This window comes from Macrobrachium nipponense, chromosome 18, assembly GCF_015104395.2.
Source record: "Macrobrachium nipponense isolate FS-2020 chromosome 18, ASM1510439v2, whole genome shotgun sequence".
Taxonomy (NCBI): Eukaryota; Metazoa; Arthropoda; class Malacostraca; order Decapoda; family Palaemonidae; genus Macrobrachium; species Macrobrachium nipponense.
In genome coordinates this window covers 21,034,122-21,053,810 of record NC_087211.1, presented here as the reverse complement: position 1 = coordinate 21,053,810, position 19,689 = coordinate 21,034,122, and the positions used below count along the sequence as shown (strand labels likewise).

Below are 19,689 nucleotides of genomic sequence, written 5' to 3'. Positions count from 1 at the left end.
CTTCAGAAACTTATCGCAATCTTGTAGATGTGTAAGTTCTGTGCCTTTTTATTTTCTGGCGAATATATTAACACTTGGGTTCATATGTTCATTAAATAATTACGGAAATCAATTTTGATAGTGAGATTGCATGAAATTCATATGCTGTCTTGTGGTATTTGAACTAATTGCATTTTTCAATCCATTTATTCCCACAGTTTTACATTTTGCTAAAGGCACCTTAATTGACGTTTGTTCCTTCACGATATGCAAACCCTTGGTCCTCTCTTTACATTAGGAAGTACTTATGGCGAAAGCTGAAAAACGGAGACTGTTAAATAAGATGGGTAATTAGTTTAACTACCTTTCTGTTGGTGGGAGCCCCATTCCGCCCGACGTAAGCATTCCAATTTGCTTTTGATCGTTGTCTAATGTGAACGTGTGTACTCTGCTCTTTGACCAAAAGTTGCTAGCAGTTTTTTCCTGGTGAGATCTTTTCTGTTTTTGTGTGCTGGAATATTTGTGTTTTTGCTTTCAACATGCACCTTCTGTAGGGGACGTGGTTGTAATCCTGAACTTCCTTATGACGAGTGTCATTTCTGGTTGCCTGTGTAGTGGGTGAAGTTTGCAGGGGGGGAATCATATCAGAGGAAGGGCGCTAAGGCATTCCCTTTGTAACCGACCCTTCATCTTCATCTCTCTCTCCCAGCAAGTTTCCCCTTCTAGCTCTCTTTCTTCGAGAGAGGCCTCTTCTTTGTTTGATTCGCCAGACAAGGGGGGGCCGGGCGATCCGAGCGTCCTCTGCTTGGGGGACTCATGTCATGCCATAGGGGAAGAACCTCCATCGGAGCGACAGGCGTCTCCCTCCATTAGCACCAACTCATGATTCTTCAGACCTGGTGGAGGGGCACCTTATTACACCTTTGGTAACACATATTGGAGACCCTGACTACCAACATTGTGACTGCCTCGGCTTTTGCAAAGGTACTGACTATGGTATTTTGTCACCACCCGATGCTACTACTCCCTTTGTGGAGTAGTAGCATCAGGTGTTGTCTCTACTGCTGCCATTACCACCGTAGTAGTGGAGTCCCATTCTGTTCCTGCTGTTGCTGCTGCGCCTGTTGCCTGAGCTGCTTCTGCATTCTCCTTTTGCCCACAGTTATTCCTGTAATGCCTGCTGCTTTTGCTGTTCCTGCCTGGATGGAAGGCCTGACCACCATCCTGAAGAAGGTGATGAAGAGGACGTCCCACAAGGTGTCATCATCGTCGTTGTCTTCTGCCTTTTCCCCTTCTTCCAAGGCTTCTCGTTGAGGAAGAAAAAGCTTGCCTCTCCTCGCAGGGGAAGCAGAGGGTTCTCTTTAGCTCTGGCACTTCGGGAGCCAAGGGCGCATGAACTCGGTCCACACCCTTGGCACCAGATCTAAGAAGTCAGCTTCGAAGACTGGTGCTATGTCGGGTGCCAAGTCTGACAAAGACACTCCGAATGTTGAAGATTCTACTGAGCCTGAAACATCCCGAACCGGTGGCAAAAAGACAACTCTCCACACCAGTGAGGGCACGAGGCATGAGAAAGTTGGGATGCAGGTGTCTTGGTCTCCAACTGAACACCTGGAGAAGCAAAGAGGAGGTCCCCCTACTCAGACTTTTTTTGTTAGTCTTCAGCAACAAGGAACACTGGGCACATCGTTAGGAGAGTGCAAATTCTAGCCAGCTAGCCGCTCGCTCAACTCCACCCAGCCCCCCATCACGTTTGCACAATCAGTTGGCTTGGCTTAACCAGGTTGAGTTGAGTACAGGCAGTCCCCGGGTTACGACGGGTCCGGTTTACGACGTTCCGAGGTTAAGGCGCTTTTAATTATATTCATCAGAAATTATTTCCAGGGTTACGACGCCTACAACACTGATCTGGCAGAAGAAATATGACTCCAAAAATGCAAAATAATCAATATTTGAAGGTTTTTTTTTAATGAAAAATGCAACAAGATTGCAGTTTACATAGTTTTCAATGCACCAAAAGCATTAAAAGTAAGGTTTTCTTAGGATTTTTGATGATGTTATGGCTTATGACGATTTTCGGGTTACAACGCGTCTCATGAATGGAACCCCCGTCCTAACCTGGGGACTGCCTATACTTGGCCTGGCTCGTGTGAACCTATCTAGTCTCCTCGGGACAATGCTTTGCTGAGGCAAAAGCATTCTCCTAGACCCTTATCGCCATTTTCATCGTGGGTTGGTGGTGACTGCATACGGCTCACCTCTTGTTGGTTCTGCTGGCAGGACAGGTGAGAGCCCGATCCTCATCATATGTCCCCTCAACCTCCTGAGGTTTTACCAGGTTGCATGAGTCGGACAGGAGGCCCCACATTCCTGGCTTGGTTCTTGGCCCAGTCTGGTTGTACACTCGTATGGTGCAGGAAGAATCAGGTGTCTGGTGAGGTTCTCCCTCCTGTAGGGAGAGTAGATTGGGAGGATCGCACTCTGGAAGGACTTGAGGGTCCTTTCCCCCAGGATGCAAATTCCCCATCGAGTCTCTGCCACCCCTCACCATCATCCCGGTCCGTCTCCTGACTTTCGTTCCTGGTTCACTGCAGGATCTCACACTCAAGAAGTGCAAGCCATGCTGAAGAAAGGCGCTGTGGAAGTTGTGTTGGATCGGTCCCCAGTTTTCTTACAACTGTCTCATAGAGAAAGCTGGGGGGAGGGAGGAGGTTGGAAACTAGTCATAGACCTCTCTCCCTTGAACCGATTTGTTCGCCAGACTTAAGGCTATCAGCGGCCTGTCATTTTGGTGATATTAGCTCAAATTTGTGAAAATGAGTTATCGCCATATTTCCATAAATCTGGGTCCGGGCCATTGCTACCCGTAAGATAATATCGATATGAAGCCTTTTAAATGGTTTAAAGACCACACCCAAGTAGAGAATTAAAGGTCTGGTTAGGGGTGGTTTTACTATTTCTGTTTGCATTCAGTCTTCAAGTATTTTATTTCTTTTCATTGCATTTTGTTTCATATGCCATAAAATATGTTTTCCTGATAGAGACAGCAACTCTTTCCATGACTGAGTAATGCGAGCCAGTTGTCCTGAGAGAGAATTTTTATATTTGTTTTATGTAATTATGTATTTATTTTCAATCGATTGCAACACTTCCTCGGACTTTTGGACATCAATTATGTATTATATATATTACCAACATGCCAAAAAAGAAGTTTAGTAAGCGAAGGGAAGCAAGCTCTCCCAATATCAAAACTTTTCTGTACAGAGGAGATGCCAAGTACTTCCTATTACGAAGCTCTTAGTGAAATCTATTATTCCCTTGTACAAATATATCAAGATGATGATGATGACGACTTTGTTTTGAAGTTATCTGATGATGAGAGGAGGGGAGGAGGAAGAGAATGAGCATTTTCAAGATGTAATTGCTGTCCCTGACGTAGCAAGTGATGTTTGTTTTATCAGGATCCTTCAGAGAAAGAGAAGACCAGGAAACGAATGTCTGCTATGCATTCAAGAAAGCCAAAGAAGCAAAGGACATCAAAAGGAGGATATGAGGAAGGGCTCATTAGCGTCCTAAAACCTGGCACTTTTACAAGAAAATTTATATGCTTCTAAAAGCAAAATAAAGGGTTAGCAAAACTTTAGCTGCATTTTTCTCAAAACATACATTTTTCTACATTCAAATTCCCCAAACTCCCATATATAAGAATGGATTTTAATAATCTAAAAAGCAATTTGAATATGGCAAATTTATTTTTCTTTTTTCTCTCAAAAAAAAAAAAGTTTTTACCAAGATTTAATATATCATTTTATGGTATTTTTTATTGCATTTTTAAGAATCTTTTTTTTCAAATAGCATACATCACACATGAGGCGCCGAGAACCAGAAGGTGTTCAGTGCCGATTTAAAAAAAAAAGGAGTAATTGCAAGTTAAAGTTAGTCTTGTAGCTCAGTAACTATAATAGGTATTAACATGGAGTTTGTTGCACTTTAAAGCTAAAGATCATAGTTTTTTGTGTGTAAGTGTCAGATTTGTAAGTATTTAGGAAAATACCGAAATAATACCAAAAAGACAGACGAACATAAAAAATGATAAAAAAACAATTACAATATCAATGGAAACACACCCAAATCATGTAAATACACAGAAAACATTTCAAAATCATTATTAATGTCCATTTTGTTCATGAAACTTACCTGTCAGATATATATATAGCTGTATTTTCTGAAGTCCGACAGAATTTTAAAAACTTCCGACACAGCGCAGTGGTCGGTCAGGTGGTTAGTACCCATTCCCGCCGCTGGAAGGCGGGTATCAGGAACCATTCCCATTTTCTATACATAATTTTTCTGTCGCCGGTGCTGAAAACACCTGTTTTCAGTACCTCCGTCTTAGGATTTTGGAAACATCATTGCCGCTAAGTATCCTAATTGTCTTTTGATTTATTTACTTGGATTTGTGGGATTTGTGGCTAGGCATACGCTATCTTAAATTGATTTGAATTTGATTCATTTTTGCATAAAATATCAGAATCTAGTTAGGCTAGTTTCAGATGGGGTTTATTGTCTGGCAAAAGATAGGGTGTGGCTACCGAAAGCTTCGGTAGATCCGCACTTGGTATGTACGAGGGGTAGGGTCTTGCTTCTTTGTTGAGATTTGTCATGTAAGGAGTGTGAGACTTTGTCTATTCCGTAAGGAAGACGTATGATACGTATGTACGCAATTAATCAGTAAACATGAAATCTAATCCGTAAGGAAGACGTTTTATGATTCGTTATGTACGCAATTAATCAGTAACAAAAGTCAGGGTAGTGAACCTGCTAACCTTCCTGTAGACTTTATTTTGCCTAACCCTGTAGTATGGCCTACGGGCTATGAATATGTCTACGAGAGGTGCTCGCTCTCCTTCATTGCTGTGAAGTGATACTTCTGTAATTGTTACTCCTAACCCTGCATTGTTGCCTTTGGGCCCTAAGCAGTGTCTGTAGAGGAATTGCCATTTCTCTGATACTCTTTCGATTCGTAACTTAGAATCGAAAGTGCTTGCTTTAGAGAGTAAAAGTGAAGTGCAGAAGTGCAGTGATACCCCTTGTGTAGTGGAGGGTGCGTCAGATCGGCCTCGTTTCGCCTCTAGGCCGGGACCTCTGCTTGACTCCCAGGACCCGGGGAGGGAGCATGTCGAAAGCTAAGGAGGGTTACAAGGAACCCCCACCGATCTGGCGTGCTTTCGGCAGTTTCTTGATGAAAATCCCCAGACTGCCAAAGTGCGTGCGGGTGCACGAATCCTGAAAGATTGCTTCTCGTCCGCCGAAGCGTCCTCCCGTGCAGGGGTTGGAGCTTTCGGAAGGACTCGCGCCCTCTAAATAGAAGCTTTATAGAAGAGGACGCTTCACGTCCTCTCTCTCTCTCGTTATGCGTTTCAGTGAGAAGTAAGAAGGCGAACGTCGCCTGAACTCGTGTCCGTCTTTCCACCGAGAAATACGTAAAAGAAGTCATAGTAGCAGGAAGCTTTTGAGAGCGGGCGCCCAAGCCAGGCGCGCGCGCCAGTGGACGCCGAGCGTGCACCAGCGCACGCCAGGTGTGTCGCCTGGCTGAACGTTTCTGTTGAACTCTTCAAGCTCTTGTTTCAGAATTGGGCCTAAAGAATTTTTACCTCTACCTTCGGTGATACCTTCTACCTCACCTGCAAAGAATGTGAAGTAGGCAGTGCTTCGGAGGAAGCTTAAAGTGAACAGACAACTTCTTCTTCGAAACCCAGCAAGACATCGGGTTTCGTGAATTCAAGAGGTCTCTGTCAATTAATATTGCTTTTTGCATAGGTGGATGGAGTTAAGGAAAGCTCAAGGGAAGATCTCGTTTGCTCTACCGCAAGCTTTGCCATTCTGCCAATAAATTTAAGTTGCCACTACCGCAGTCAAGACTTTGCGATAAGGCAGTTACGGGTTATAAAGGCTCGATGTCCTGCACGTCAGGACTCTCGGCAACGTTCAGTAGGATTCTTGCAAAGGCACTCATCAAAAGGACGGCTCTTCAGGAAAGCGCAAGACAGGACTTCCTTTGCCATACTGCCCAATAAATTTTAAGCTTTAGCAGGCATTAGTTGTGATACGGGAGAGGAAGCTGGTTGGAGAGTTTCTTCCTCTTCCCAGGATAATTTTGCAAGCTTTTTAGCCCATCTGAAAGGGTTTTTCAGATGATAGATTTTGTTAGTTTCTAGTCGGGACTACGCTGCCGAATTGAACATCGTCGTTCTACCTGCCGTAAGCCCTGTCTCTTAACAGGATTCTTGCCCCTTCCTCGTTTGAGACGGGAATCGGAAAAATAAAAATGCTCGACTTCCTGGATTACGTTTTGTCAATTTCAGGTGACTTTCTCCCATTGACAATATACTATCGTTTTGTCAAGTAAGTGGGTATCTCCTCATTGACAAAATATCTCTTTGTCCCGTAAATGGGTTAGTTCTCATTGACAAACATCTCATTAACTTGATATTGCGTAAGCGAATAAGCTCTTATTGACAAGATTCGGAAGAGCTCTCATTCGTCATTCGCAGACTCGTACAAGAAATAGACTTGTAGACTACGTCAATGAACGCTTATGTCCAATAACATAAGAATCTTGAGCTGACTGCTTCGATTCTCTTAAGTTTTGTTCATGAAACTTGCCTGTCAGATATGTATGTAGCTGTATTTCCGAATTCAGCTATATATAGTCTGCCAGGGAAGTATGAACAAACTTTATTGTGATATAATTTCATATTTTGCCTTGCGTTATTTTACTTCTGGTTGGTCAAGTCATATACGCTTGCTGTAGTTACCTCTTCGGATGGCAACCGAGAGGTCTATTGTCTATTTTAAGGACACTTAATCGTTTCTCCCTGCAGCCTTCCAGGAGTTCCGATTTATCTTTTACCGTTGTATGGTAGTGTTCTGACGACACAAACGCATCTATATTTTTAGCGTTTTCTGTTTCGCTTAAATATACCAGCTTGAGAGTCTTTCTGCTCAAAAAATAACGGACCTATTTCTTCGTAGAATAGGGTAGCTGGCAACCCAGACATAAAGTTAAGAGACGACGTTCGTAAGCTGCTGGCTGCTGCTGTCACGCTGTGTCTGCCTCCCAGTCCAACCGAGCCAGTAACAGATCGTGCGCTGTCATGCGCGTAGGGTTACGTCTCTCTCTCCTGCGGATTGACTGACTAACCGTATCTCTGTGCTGACGGTTACGTCTCTCCTGCGGGATTGACTGACTAACTGTATCTCTGTCCTACAATCACGGACTTTAGCCTAAGATTGAGGGGATTTCTTACGTGAATGAATAAACGTTGCATTCGTTTTGCCTTACTATGTTCAACAGAGTTATCTCTTAATCCTTTCGGTGCTCGTTACCGCACGGTATGGAACTACGAGTCTACCGCAACATTGCACTTTTATATGCTCTCCTGCTTAGGCAAAGCGCAGCCTTATTAGGGAAGTAAGCATACTCGGGGAGGGAATGGATGAGCTTGCTGGGGGGGGACCATTTCCTTCCTGAAGAAGTTTGTTTCCCCGAATAGACTGCAATTCAGACCACAGTTTTTTCCTACCGGGAAACTGAAAACAATATTATTCAAGATCTAGGAATGATTCTGAACATCTCTCAGTGCGTCTTTCACCTGAGGTGATAGAAAGAAGGTGCCGGACATCTGGATAGGGTTTCAGATGTCCTGGATCTTAATCTGGAAGAAGTAAAAGCGATTCGGTAGTCCCTCCAGTCCTCGTAAACTAGTTTTTGGGAACCAGTGGGTCCAGATCAACTCTGATATTCCACAGCTCTCTCATATCTTAAGAAGTATCTTCTCTCGGTCCTTGTTCGAGTTTACGAGAAAGAGCCTATTATAACAACAGGCGTTAGAATGTAACGATCCTCTACAGGTTCGTTACAGGATTGCAAAAGTCCGTACGAATCGCTCGATCGACGGCAGCAACTATTCACTTCCGAGTGGAAATCTTTCTTTAGAAGTAAGTTGAGAGTTGTGTAGACTTTAGGGACGCCCTTTCATTCTTCTCTTCGATATGTGAGGACGAAGAGGTTTCTTCTTCTCTGCTCCCTTATTCTCGATCCGGGATCGGTACCATTAAACGCCATCCTATGATATTGAACGGGGATGGATGTTTAGTCTCTTTTCCCCGCCCCTTTTTCAATCGCTTAGGAAATGTAATAGAGGATTTATGACGTCACAGGGAGCGACAATGACGCTGACGCCCCATATGTGGCCTCAGGATCCTGGATTCACAGAGGTCACATTCTTCCTAGTTCACTTTCCAAGGACCTTTTCCGAGAGAGTCGGTCTACTCTAACTCGAAAGGTACCTATAACCTCTCCGCTCTGAGTCTGACTACGTTCAGACTATCGAGATGTTGACAGGAATAAGATTACCGTCTTCCATTTCCGTCTGAAGAAATGGGGATAAGCTGGCAGTCACAACTATTAAAGATACGCAAATATGTTGTTGACGGCCTTTGGGCTCAGAGATTTGCGTCTGTCAAACAACAAAGCCCTTCACGATGTTTGAGTTCTGTGGAATCTCGAAACTCGCTCACCATCTACTTTTTTGTCTCACCTGTTTTCTCGGAGTCAGACACTCGTGCGAGATCAGGCGACAAATAGTAGCCCTGAGTTTCTTGTTGACGAAGTCGGTTGCGTTTATACACCCCCGATGATCGTGTAACATGAGACCAGGTTGGACTGTCAGGCATTCGTCCTCTGGGACTGAATCGCCTTTTTGCTCCTCGCTCCTTTCTCCTGGCACCAGAAGCTCGAGTCAGGAGTTGATTCTCTGACGACGTTGGGTTGCGTTGATACACCACCCCCAAGGTTTGCTTAGATTGAATCGCCAGGCAGTCCAGACACTCATCCTTCAGCGAAGAATAGTGCCTTATGGTCTTCAGGGTACAGCCTTGCTGTCCTTGATTCGTCTGACTGGTCAACTGGTCGGTCACCTGACTTTAGTACAGACGTACTGACTGTGCATGTCCAGATCGAAGCTTTCAATATGGAACTTAGACGTAGTCTGAAGTTCTTGATGTGAAAGCATTCGAACCTCTCCTACCTGTTAACTTCTTGCATGTGGATCAGGAAGGCCTTCTTCTAACCACCCTAGATACGACAAAGAGGGTTAGTGAAATTTTAAGCCATCGTCACAAGTTTTGGCTTTAGAGAACACAAGGCGGTGTGCTCTCTAAGCCTTCCGTTGTGGCCTAAGAATGGAAACCCGTTTTGTCCTTGGGCCAGGAGCTTGGAAGCCAAGGATGGCACAAGTTAGTGGGCGGAGGAGCCAGAGAGAGTCCTGTGCCCTGTCGGGTCTCTCAAGTTTTATCTACATAAAACTCAAGAAAGTCGAAGTCATTTGGGCAATCTGCAGTGTTCCGAAAAAAGGACCCAGACTTTGGCCCATACTCGAAGAACACCCTGGCTTAGTGTTAGGGAGTTCTTTCAAAAATGCTCCTTCATTGTCTTTGCACAAAGATTTGAAATCTTTTTATCTGAATGCTCACGAGGTGAGGGCGCGGCCTCGGAAGCATTTCAACAGAGCATGGCACTCAGCAACATCCTGAGTACCATGTTTTAGCGAAGCAACTCTGTGTTCACTTCACACTCCCTACGAGATGTGAAGATGGCATATGAGATCTGCTGCTCGCTAGGGCCATACGTGTCTGCAGACACAATCTTGGGGGCAAGAAGTACCACTCATCCTATCCTGTAGAAAATGGTTTAGGAAGAGCTCTTAATTTAGTTGTTGAGTCGCCGACAACGGCGACTTCTTAACTCTTAAGCCTTAGTTAACACACCTTAACTTTGGCTAGGTGGTCAGGTGGTGATAATATATTTATATATATATATTTATTTTGCTTCTTAGCCCTCATGGTATGGTCAATATGGTCTAGTCACATTGTGGTCACGCCCCGTTGACAGATCATCTGGAGTGCACCAGCTTTATAGGTCTCTACCTCGCTGGCAACTCTAGTAAAGCAGAAGCAGACTTGGGTGACAGTAATCACGAAGTCAGCTATGCTAACAGGTGGAACCAAGATGTAAATCATCTGCATGCATTTGTTTCCCAAAATCCTTCTATTCTGTCCCTTCCCACCTCCAAAGGTGGGATTCAGCTATATATATATCTGACAGGTAAGTTTCATGAACAAAATGATATTGTTATGATACAATAAAGTTTGTTCATACTTACCTGGCAGATATATAATCAAGTACCACCCACCTCCCCTCAGGGGACAGTGGAAATAAAAATTATGAATAGAAAATGGGAATGGTTCCTGATACCCGCCTCCCAGCGGCGGGAAGGGGTACTAACCACCTGACCGACCACTGCGTGTGTCGGAAGTTTTTAAAATTCTGTCGGACTTCAGAAAATACAGCTATATATATATATCTGCCAGGTAAGTATGAACAAACTTTATTGTATCATAACAATATCATGTTTATTGGAAAATACCGGGAAAATACTGAAAAATACCAAAAATACATATGAACATAAAAAATGATAAAAAACAACAATATCAATGGAAATACACCCTAAAACAGTTCCAAATCATGTAAATACACAGAAAACAGTTCAAAATCATTATTAACCCTTTAATGCCGATTGGACGTGTTAAACGTCGACAAAAATTGTATGTCGGGTGCCGAACCAACGTATGGTACGTCGACGAAAAAAAGTTTTTTGACAAATTTTAGGAAAAATAGTTATAGGCCTACTAGGCAAAAACTTTTGAATCACGCACCTTGGGGGATGCTTGGAGCTCACAGATCAAGCTGTTGTTTTGTTTACAATCATTACCCAGGCGCGCAAGCGCGAATTTCTTTCTTCTCGCACTAAAAAGCATCAGTGACACATCTCGGAAATTATTTCGTCACTGACATAATTTTTGCACTGTTTTATATTAGCTACTACATAGAGTATTATATATGAAAATGTGCATAATTTCATGTAGAATACAACAAAAAACAACTCATGGTTGTAGCTTTTATCAGTTTAGAAATATTTTCATATAAATAACGATAAGTGCCAAAATTTCAACCTTTGGTCAACTTTGACTTTACCTAAATAGTCAAAAAACACAATTGTAAGCTAAAACGCTTATATTCTAGTAATATTCAATCATTTACCTTCATTTTGCAACAAATTGGAAGTCTCTAGCACCATATTTTGATTTATGGTGAATTTATGAAAAACTTTTTCCTTATGTCTGCTGAGTAACTCTTCTGGAGAAAATCATAAATTTTTTCGTGCGATTGTCATAATGTTTGCACCATTTTAAATTAGCCGTTACAAAAAGTTTTATATATGAAAATGTGTGCAATTTCATGTAGAATACAATTAAAAACAACCCATGGTTGTAGCTTTTATCAGTTTTGAAATATTTTCATATAAATAACGATAAGTGCCAAAATTTCAACCATCGGTCAACTTTAACTCGACCGAAATGGTCAAAAACCGCAATTGTAAGCTAAAACTCTTACATTCTAGTAATACTCAATCATTTACCTTCATTTTGCAACATATTGGAAGTCTCTAGCACAATATTTTGATTTATGGTGAATTTATGAAAAAAAAACTTTCCTTATGTCAGTGCGGTAACTCTTCCGAAAAATTCCAAAAAAATCATGAATTTTTTCGTCCGATTGTCGTAATGTTTGCACCATTTTAAATTAGCCGTTACATAAAGTTTTACATATGAAAATGTGCGCAATTTTATGTAGAATACAACCAAAAACAATCCATGGTTGTAGATTTTATCAGTTTTGAACAATTTTCATATAAATAACGATAAATAGAAAAAATTTGCCCTTCGGTCAACTTTAACTCGACCGAAATGGTCGAAAACTGCAATTGTAAGCTACAACACTTACAGTCCAGTAATATTCAATCACTTAACGTCATTTTTCAACAAACAGGAAGTCTCTAGCACAATATTTTGATTTATGGTGAATTTTTGAAAACTGCTTTTTTTTTTATGTCCGAGCGTTACGAATTCATGCATCATATTGTGATAATATTTTCTGTGTTGCTTTGATGGTTTTACAATTTGTTATGTACCAAAATCATCGAAATTTAGTGTGCAATACAATGAAAAAATAATTAACTCATTAGCTTTAACTTTTTATACATTCAACTTCCCTGCCAGATATATACTTAGCTATAGACTCCGTCGTCTCCGACAGAATTTCAAATTTTGCGGCACACGCTACCGGTAGGTCAGGTGATCTACCGCCCTGCCCTGGGTGGCAGGACTAGGAACCATTCCCGTTTTCTAATCAGAATTCTTCTGTCGCCCGGACCATCAACATTGTTGTTGGTTCCTCTCGCTTGGTTTTTCTTTTTTCACCGGCAATTGATCTTCTTGACCGACTTTTGGTGACGTATCTGGATTGTTGGATTGGCATACGCTTTGGTGGACTGTTTTGTGGACTTGATTTGGATTTTTCTTTAATAATGTCTGACACTGGAATGGTTGTGAGACGTTGTGTGAATTTAGGCTGTAAGGTGAGGTTGCCGAAAGCTTCGGTAGACCCTCACACTGTATGCAAGGGTTGCAGGGAGTATGAATGTTCTTTCACTAATACTTGCAAGGAATGTGAGAATTTGAGTGAGAATGAATGGAATCTAACTAATTATTTGAAAAAGTTAGAGAGAGAAAGAGTGATTAAGGCTTCTTATAGAAGTTTAAGTAGTTCGAGATCTAATGAACTAATTCCTAGCTTGGGATCTTCCCCCAAGGGTAAGTATTGCTACTTCTCCTTCCATTGCAGCCCCTTCTCCTATTGCAGAACCTGTAGATTCAGCGAAAGAACTTGCGGATCTAAAAGCGGCCTTCAAGTTGATGGAAAACAAATGGCTGCCCTGCAAGGTAAGGCTAGCAATTTTTCAGTGGACAGTGATATGAGTGTCCCCAGTGTAGTGGAGGGGGCATCTGGTCGGCTCCGCAACGCTCCTAGGTCTAGACCTCTTCCAAGCTCACATGCCCAGAGGAGAAGGAATGTCGAAAACCGAAAGGAGGTTGTGGAGAATCCCCACCGATCAGGTGTCCCTTCGGCGGTTTCTGTGACACCCCAGACTGCCAAGGATCGCTATTGCAAAAGCGTCCTGCGGTGAGTGTTTTTCTTCGTCGGGATCTTCATCTCCGAGACGTGATTGGAGGGATCAGATCGCTCTCGACCACTCAAGAGGAGTTGGAAGGCTCCGACGATTGACTCGAGCCCGGAAAACTTCCCTGAGGAGTCTCCTTCGGGAGTTAAGAAGGCAAGAAGAGCCATTCTGTCAACCAGAGTTAGAAGGAGTCAGGAGGTGGAGGCTATGGACTCCTCCCCTCCTCCTTCCCCTCCTCCCGAAGAGGATAAAGAGGAGGTTACGAAGAGGTTCATGATGGCTATGCAAGAGCAGATTTTGTCTTTTGTAGGAGTCCTTTCAAAGGAGCCTCCTAGAAGGAAAGACTCTTCCCTTCCTATCAAAAGATCCTCCAGACGTATGGAGGTATCTGCCGCCAGGATCGATGCTCCTACTCGAGGTGAGGCTTCCTGTACGAACGTGGATGAACCGATCAGGCGTCTGGCACCGGCCAGGAGTGAGGAGTCACCCAGGAGGCAGGAGCCAAGAGCCAGGAGTGTGGAGTCATCCAGGCAAGAGGCAGGAGCCAGGAGGCAAGAGCCAGGAGGCAAGAGCAGGAGGCAGGAGTCAGGAGTCAAGAGGCAGGAGTCAAGAGGCAGGAGTCAAGAGGCAGGAGTCAGGAGTCAGGAGTCAGGATCAGGAGTCAGGAGTCAGGACGTCAGGAGTCAGGAGTCTGGAGTCAGGAGTCAGGAGTCAGGAGTCAGGAGTCAGGAGTCTGGAGTCAGGAGTCAGGAGTCAGAGTCTGGAGTCTGGAGTCTGGAGTCTGGAGTCTGGAGTCTGGAGTCTGGAGTCTGGAGTCTGGAGTCAGGAGCCAGGAGTCAGGAGGCAGGAGTCCGGAGTCAGGAGGCAGGAGGCAGGAGCAGGAGTCAGGAGGCAAGAGTCAAGAGCCAGGAGGCAGGAGTCGGAGACTCATTCCTGGAAATTATGACTCTTCTCCAAATAGAAGCTCCTCTCCTTCAGATCGTAGGAGGTCTTGGAAGGACTCTCCCTCCAAACGAGAGCTTTCTCCTTCGTCTGATCGAGGTTTGGACGATTTGTCTGATGACGAACCTCCTGCAAATGAGGGACTCTCGAATTATAAGGTCTTAGCCCTCATTGTTACTACAAGAGTTTGAGACACTCTTAGTCCGGCGGCTCTCCTTCTCCTCGTTCTCTCTTTTCGAGCTCGGCTACGGCAAAAATCTTCGGCCTTTCTGAAAATGAAGCCTGCAATTTCTATTGGAAGAAGGCCCTCCATTCTTTAGATTCTTGGATGGACAAGAAGAAAGAGTTGGGAAAGACTGTATTCTGCACGCCTCCTTCCAAGCTCCATGAAAGACGACGGTATTTGGTATGGGACAGGAGAGACTATGGGTCTTTCTCTTCCTGCCTCGGCAGATGCGGACTTTTCCAATTTAGTGGAGGCCTCTAGACGTCACTCTTTAGGATCGGTCAGATCGACGTGGAGCATTTCGGAGTTGAACCACTTTCTAAAGGACTTTTGTCACTTTAGAGGTGTTCAATTTTCTGGATTGTCACTCGGAGTTCTGGCCAACAAATCTAAAGATCCGGAGTTTCTTAAAAACCCAGAGATTCTCCATAGCGTCCTGTCTTGCATGGACAAGGCAGTACAGGACGGTTCAGGAGAAGTGGCTTCCCTTTTTGGTGCTGGTCTCCTAAAAAAGAGATCAGTATATGGATCCCATATTATCAAAAGGGGTTTCTCCGAGCCAGAGGACTGCTTTATTGTTGCGTTCGCCCCTCTGTCGGATCATCTGTTTCCTTCTCAGTAGTGAAGGATATATCTCGCTCGCTAACTGAGAAGGCGACACAAGACCTTACTGGTACAAACGTCCAAGAAAGGACTTCCTGTAGTGTCTATGATTAAGAAGGACTCTCGTCCTCCCCAGCAGCCCTTTCGTGGAGGTGCAGCGGCTCGTCCCCCTGCCAGAAAGAAGAGCTCTGACAAGAGAGGAAGGTCTTCCTTCAGACCTTTCAAGAAAACTAAATGACTTGTTGCTCCTTCAAGCACCAGTGGGCGCCACTCCTGAACGTTTGCAGGAGTATGGGCAAAAAGGGGAGCCGACCCTTGGTCAGTCTCGATCCTAAAGAAAGGATACGTAATCCCCTTCGAGGACAGTCCTCCCTAACATTACGCCTCGGGAACTGTCAGCGAGGTACAGAGACCCTGTAATGAGAAAGACTCTCCTTCAAATGGTGGAACAAATGTGGGAAAAGGAGGCCATCGAACTTGTGCAGGATGCACACTCCCCGGGATTTTACAATCGCCTTTTTCTAGTACCAAAGGCATCGGGGGGGTGGAGACCAGTACTTGACGTAAGCGCTCTTAATCGCTTTGTTCAGAAAAAGAAGTTCCGTATGGAAACGTCCGCCTCAGTAATGTCGGCTCTTCGTCCAGGAGATTGGATGGTCTCTGGATTTGCAAGATGCGTATTTCCACGTTCCCATTCACCATTTGTCAAAGAAATATCTTCGGTTTGTAGTAGGAGACAAGATTTTCAATTCAGGCAGGCTCTGTGCTTCAGTCTGTCTACAGCTCCGCAGGTATTCACCAACCTGATGGCGAATGGTAGCAAGATGGCTTCACCTAGAGGGAATAAAAACATCCCATCTACTTAGACGACTGGCTGATCAGGGCCAAGTCGGAGATTCAGTGCTTGGAGGACTTATCAGTAACAAGAAACATGATAGAATCGCTGGGATTACTCGTGAACCTCGAGAAGTCGCAGCTGATCCCCAGCCAGAGCTTGGTCTATCTTGGGGATTCAGATGGATTCTCGGGGTTTTCGAGTATTTCCTTCGCGAGAAAGAATCACTCGAGGTTTGTCGAAAATCTCGAGCTTCTTAGAGAGAAAGAGCAGTTCAGCGAGGGATTATCTGAGCCTTTTAGGGACCCTGTCCTCACTAGAAAAGTTCTTCTCTCTGGGGAGGCTTCACCTTCGCCCTCTTCAGTTTTTCCTGAAAGGGGTGTGTAGTTGGAAGACGGGACAACTCTCGGACATCTTCCCGCCTTCCACAAGAGATAAAAGATCACTTGAAGTGGTGGATCCTTCCCTTCAAAAGAACAAAGGCGTATCGCTTGCCCTGCAGAACCCAGACTAAGTGTTATATTCCGACGCTTCGGAGTCGGGATGGGGAGCGAGCTAGGAGCAAGGGAGGTGTCAGGCACCTGGACAAAGGAACAGGTGTCCTGGCACATCAGTTGCAAGGAACTAGTGGCCATACACCTAGCCTTAAAGTTCTTCGAAAAGATAGTCAGAGGCGGGGTGATACAGATAAAACTCGGACAACACCACGGCTCTGGCTTACATACGCAAGCAAGGAGGCACGCACTCTTTCTCCCTCTTTCAGTTAACAAAACACCTGTTAACCTGGACAGAAGAAAGAGGCATAACTCTTCTCACAAGATTTGTGCAAGGGATAAAGAATGTGAGAGCGGACAGACTGAGCAGGAGGAATCAGGTCCTTCCCCACAGAATGGACTCTACACGAAGAAGTTGTCGAAGTCTTTGGTCCCTGTGGGGGGAGGGGGAGACCTCACATAGAACCTGGTTTGCGACGTTCCTCTCCAAAAGAGTAGAGATCTTTTGCTCTCTAGTAGAAGATCCGAGAGCCTTCGCAATAGACGTTTCTCCTGGATTGGTGGGTGTGGACGCCTACGCCTTTCCCCCGTTCAAGATCCTGGGGCTAGAAAGTGCTCAGAAGTTCGTAGCTTCAAAGAGCACGAAGTTGACACTAATAGCCCCATTTTGGCCAGCCCAAGAATGGTTCACGGAGGTACTGGAGTGGATAGTGGACTTCCCCAGATCTCTTCCAAACAGACCAGATCTACTCAGACAACCCCACTTCGAGAGGTTTCATCACAACCTCCCAGGTCTCGCTCTGACTGCCTTTCGACTATCGAAAGACTTGTCAGAGCGAGGGGCTTTTCTCGCAAGGCTGCGGGCTCTATCGCACGAGCCCGCAGAGCTTCAACGAGAAGAGTATACCAATCGAAGTGGGAAGTCTTTAGGAGGTGGTGTAAGAGTCAGAAGCTGTCCTCCTCCTACAGTACCTCTATAGTTAATATTGCCGATTTCCTCCTCTTTCTGAGAGAGGAATCACACCTATCTGTGTCAACAATAAAGGGATACAGAAGCATGCTGTCTTCAGTATTCAGAAATCGAGGGCTAGAAATTGCAGATAACAAAGATCTACACGATTTAATTAGATCCTTTGAAACTTCAAAAGCAGCAACTCCTAGAACACCTAGTTGGAATCTGGACATGGTCCTGAAATTCCTTTCCTCTGATAAATTCGAGCCTTTACATTGGCTTCCTTCCGCGACGTCACTAGGAAATGCTTATTCCTGTTGTCTCTCGCTACAGCCAAGAGGACGAGCGAATTGCACGCTCTGGATTCCACAGTGGGGTTCAAAGGAGATGCTGCTATCTGCTCGTTCCAGACAATGTTTCTGGTCGAAGAACGAAAAACCCGTCAAAAACCTTGGCCCAGAAGCTTGAAGTAAAAGGTCTATCTAACCTCGTAGGCAGAGAGACAGAGAGGTCTCTCTGTCCAGTGAGAGCTCTTAAATTTTATTTAGAGAGGAAGAGACAGATGGGAGCTTGTCAACAAGGTCTTTGGTGTGCTGTGAAGAACCCCAAAAGACTCATGTCCAAAAACGCCTTGGCCTTCTTTGTGAGAAGCGTAATTACGGACGCACACAAGAACTGCTCGGAAGAATCCTTCGGTCTTCTAAAGGTTAAGACCCATGAGGTGAGAGCAGTAGCAACGTCCTTGGCGTTCCAAAAGAATATGTCTCTTAAAAATATCATTGAGACTACTTATTGGAGGTGCAATTCAGTGTTTGCATCTCATTACCTGAAGGATGTGAGAGTGACTTATGAGAAGTGCTTCTCTCTAGGTCCATTTGTATCAGCAGATACAGTGCTGGGTCTTGGAGCAAAGACTGATCCTTAAATATTTTGAGTTTTAATCGTACATAAACCCTCTTGTCAGATATGTGCTTGGTTTTCTATTAGCAAGCTCACGGATGTCGCACGGGCGCATAGTGTCATTGCTGGTAGGGGATCAAGGGTATGTATGGCTAGTGGGGGTAGTAAACAACATTTTTTTTTTGTATATTTTGTATAAATGAACGTGTAATTAGGTTTCGAGTTTTTGGTTGTTTGTAAGGAGTTTGGGGATAACTCCTTGCAATCTTAGAACTAACATGGATGTTAGGATCAGGTGATCGGGATCGGTGTTGTGCTCCTTGAACAAGGTGTATTGTCATGTTAGTGGAATAGCACCAATGACAAATGCCTTTAGGCTCTGCCGAGTAAGTGGATAAGACCCCATTGGCAGACCCACAAGAACTCTTAGCCATAGATCAATAATCTCGATGAGGCTCTTGAGGCTTAAGCAGGGGGACTCCAAGGCAGTAGCCGCGAAGGCTTCAGCCTAATAAGGTAGGAACCAAGGTTTATTAATACCTACAACATATGTTGTTTACCTGTCTATTTCAGTAATTAGCTGTCTCTTACCCACCACCAATGGGTGCTAATCAGCTAAGTATATATCTGGCAGGGAAGTTGAATGTATAAAAATAATATTGTCATGTTACAATAAAGTTTTATACGTACTTACCTGACAGATATATACGATTAATGGCCCACCCAGCCTCCCCGCAGGAGACAGGTGGAAGAGAAGAATTCTGATTAGAAAACGGGAATGGTTCCTAGTCCTGCCACCCAGGGCAGGGCGGTAGATCACCTGACCTACCGGTAGCGTGTGCCGCGAAATTTGAAATTCTGTCGGAGACGACGGAGTCTATAGCTAAGTATATATCTGTCAGGTAAGTATGTATAAAACTTTATTGTAACATGACAATATCATGTTTTGCTCACAGCACGATTTGTATACAATTATATATGAAATTTTTTTTTTGCGCTGTCGCTGTCATATATTCCAATATTTATATATGATAATGATATTTTTTTAATTTCTGATGGTTGCATACTAAACTTAGGCAATGACAAAAAAAGGAGCCTAAAATGAACTCTTAATCTTGAAAATTAAGCGTGCTGAGATTTAAAAAAAAAAACTTTTTATCTGCTTCGGTGCTCACTCGCGAACACCGCTGACATACGGGAGACACTTTCGGAAATACCGGCTCGGCGTTTAAGAGTTATGTCCATGTATATTGGAAAATACCAGAAAATACCATAAATACATACAGACATAAAAAATAATAATGACCAACAACAATATGAATGGAAATACATCATAAAACGGTTCCAAATCATATAAATACATAGAAAACAGTTTAAAATCTGTATTAATATCAAAGTTTATTATATAGGAAAATACCCCAAAAACACTTAATACAGACAAATATCAAAAATAATAAAAACCAACCACGATACAGGTAGTCCCCGGGTTACGACGGGGGTTCCGTTCTTGAGATGCGTTGTAACCCGAAAATCGTCGTAAGCCAGAACATCACCAAAAATACTAAGAAAACCTTACTTTTAATGCTTTGGGTGCCTTCTAAACTCTGTAAACT

At 43.9% G+C, this 19,689-nt stretch overlaps 1 protein-coding gene and 1 long non-coding RNA gene across 2 annotated transcripts in view; both read left to right on the top strand.

Moving 5' to 3' along the window:
- Window positions 1–19,689, top strand: part of LOC135196528 (replication protein A 70 kDa DNA-binding subunit-like) — a 251,981-nt gene that overhangs the window by 39,993 nt on the left and 192,299 nt on the right.
- LOC135196913 (uncharacterized) overlaps window positions 1–19,689 on the top strand; it is a 47,718-nt gene that overhangs the window by 24,376 nt on the left and 3,653 nt on the right. The window lies entirely within an intron of this gene.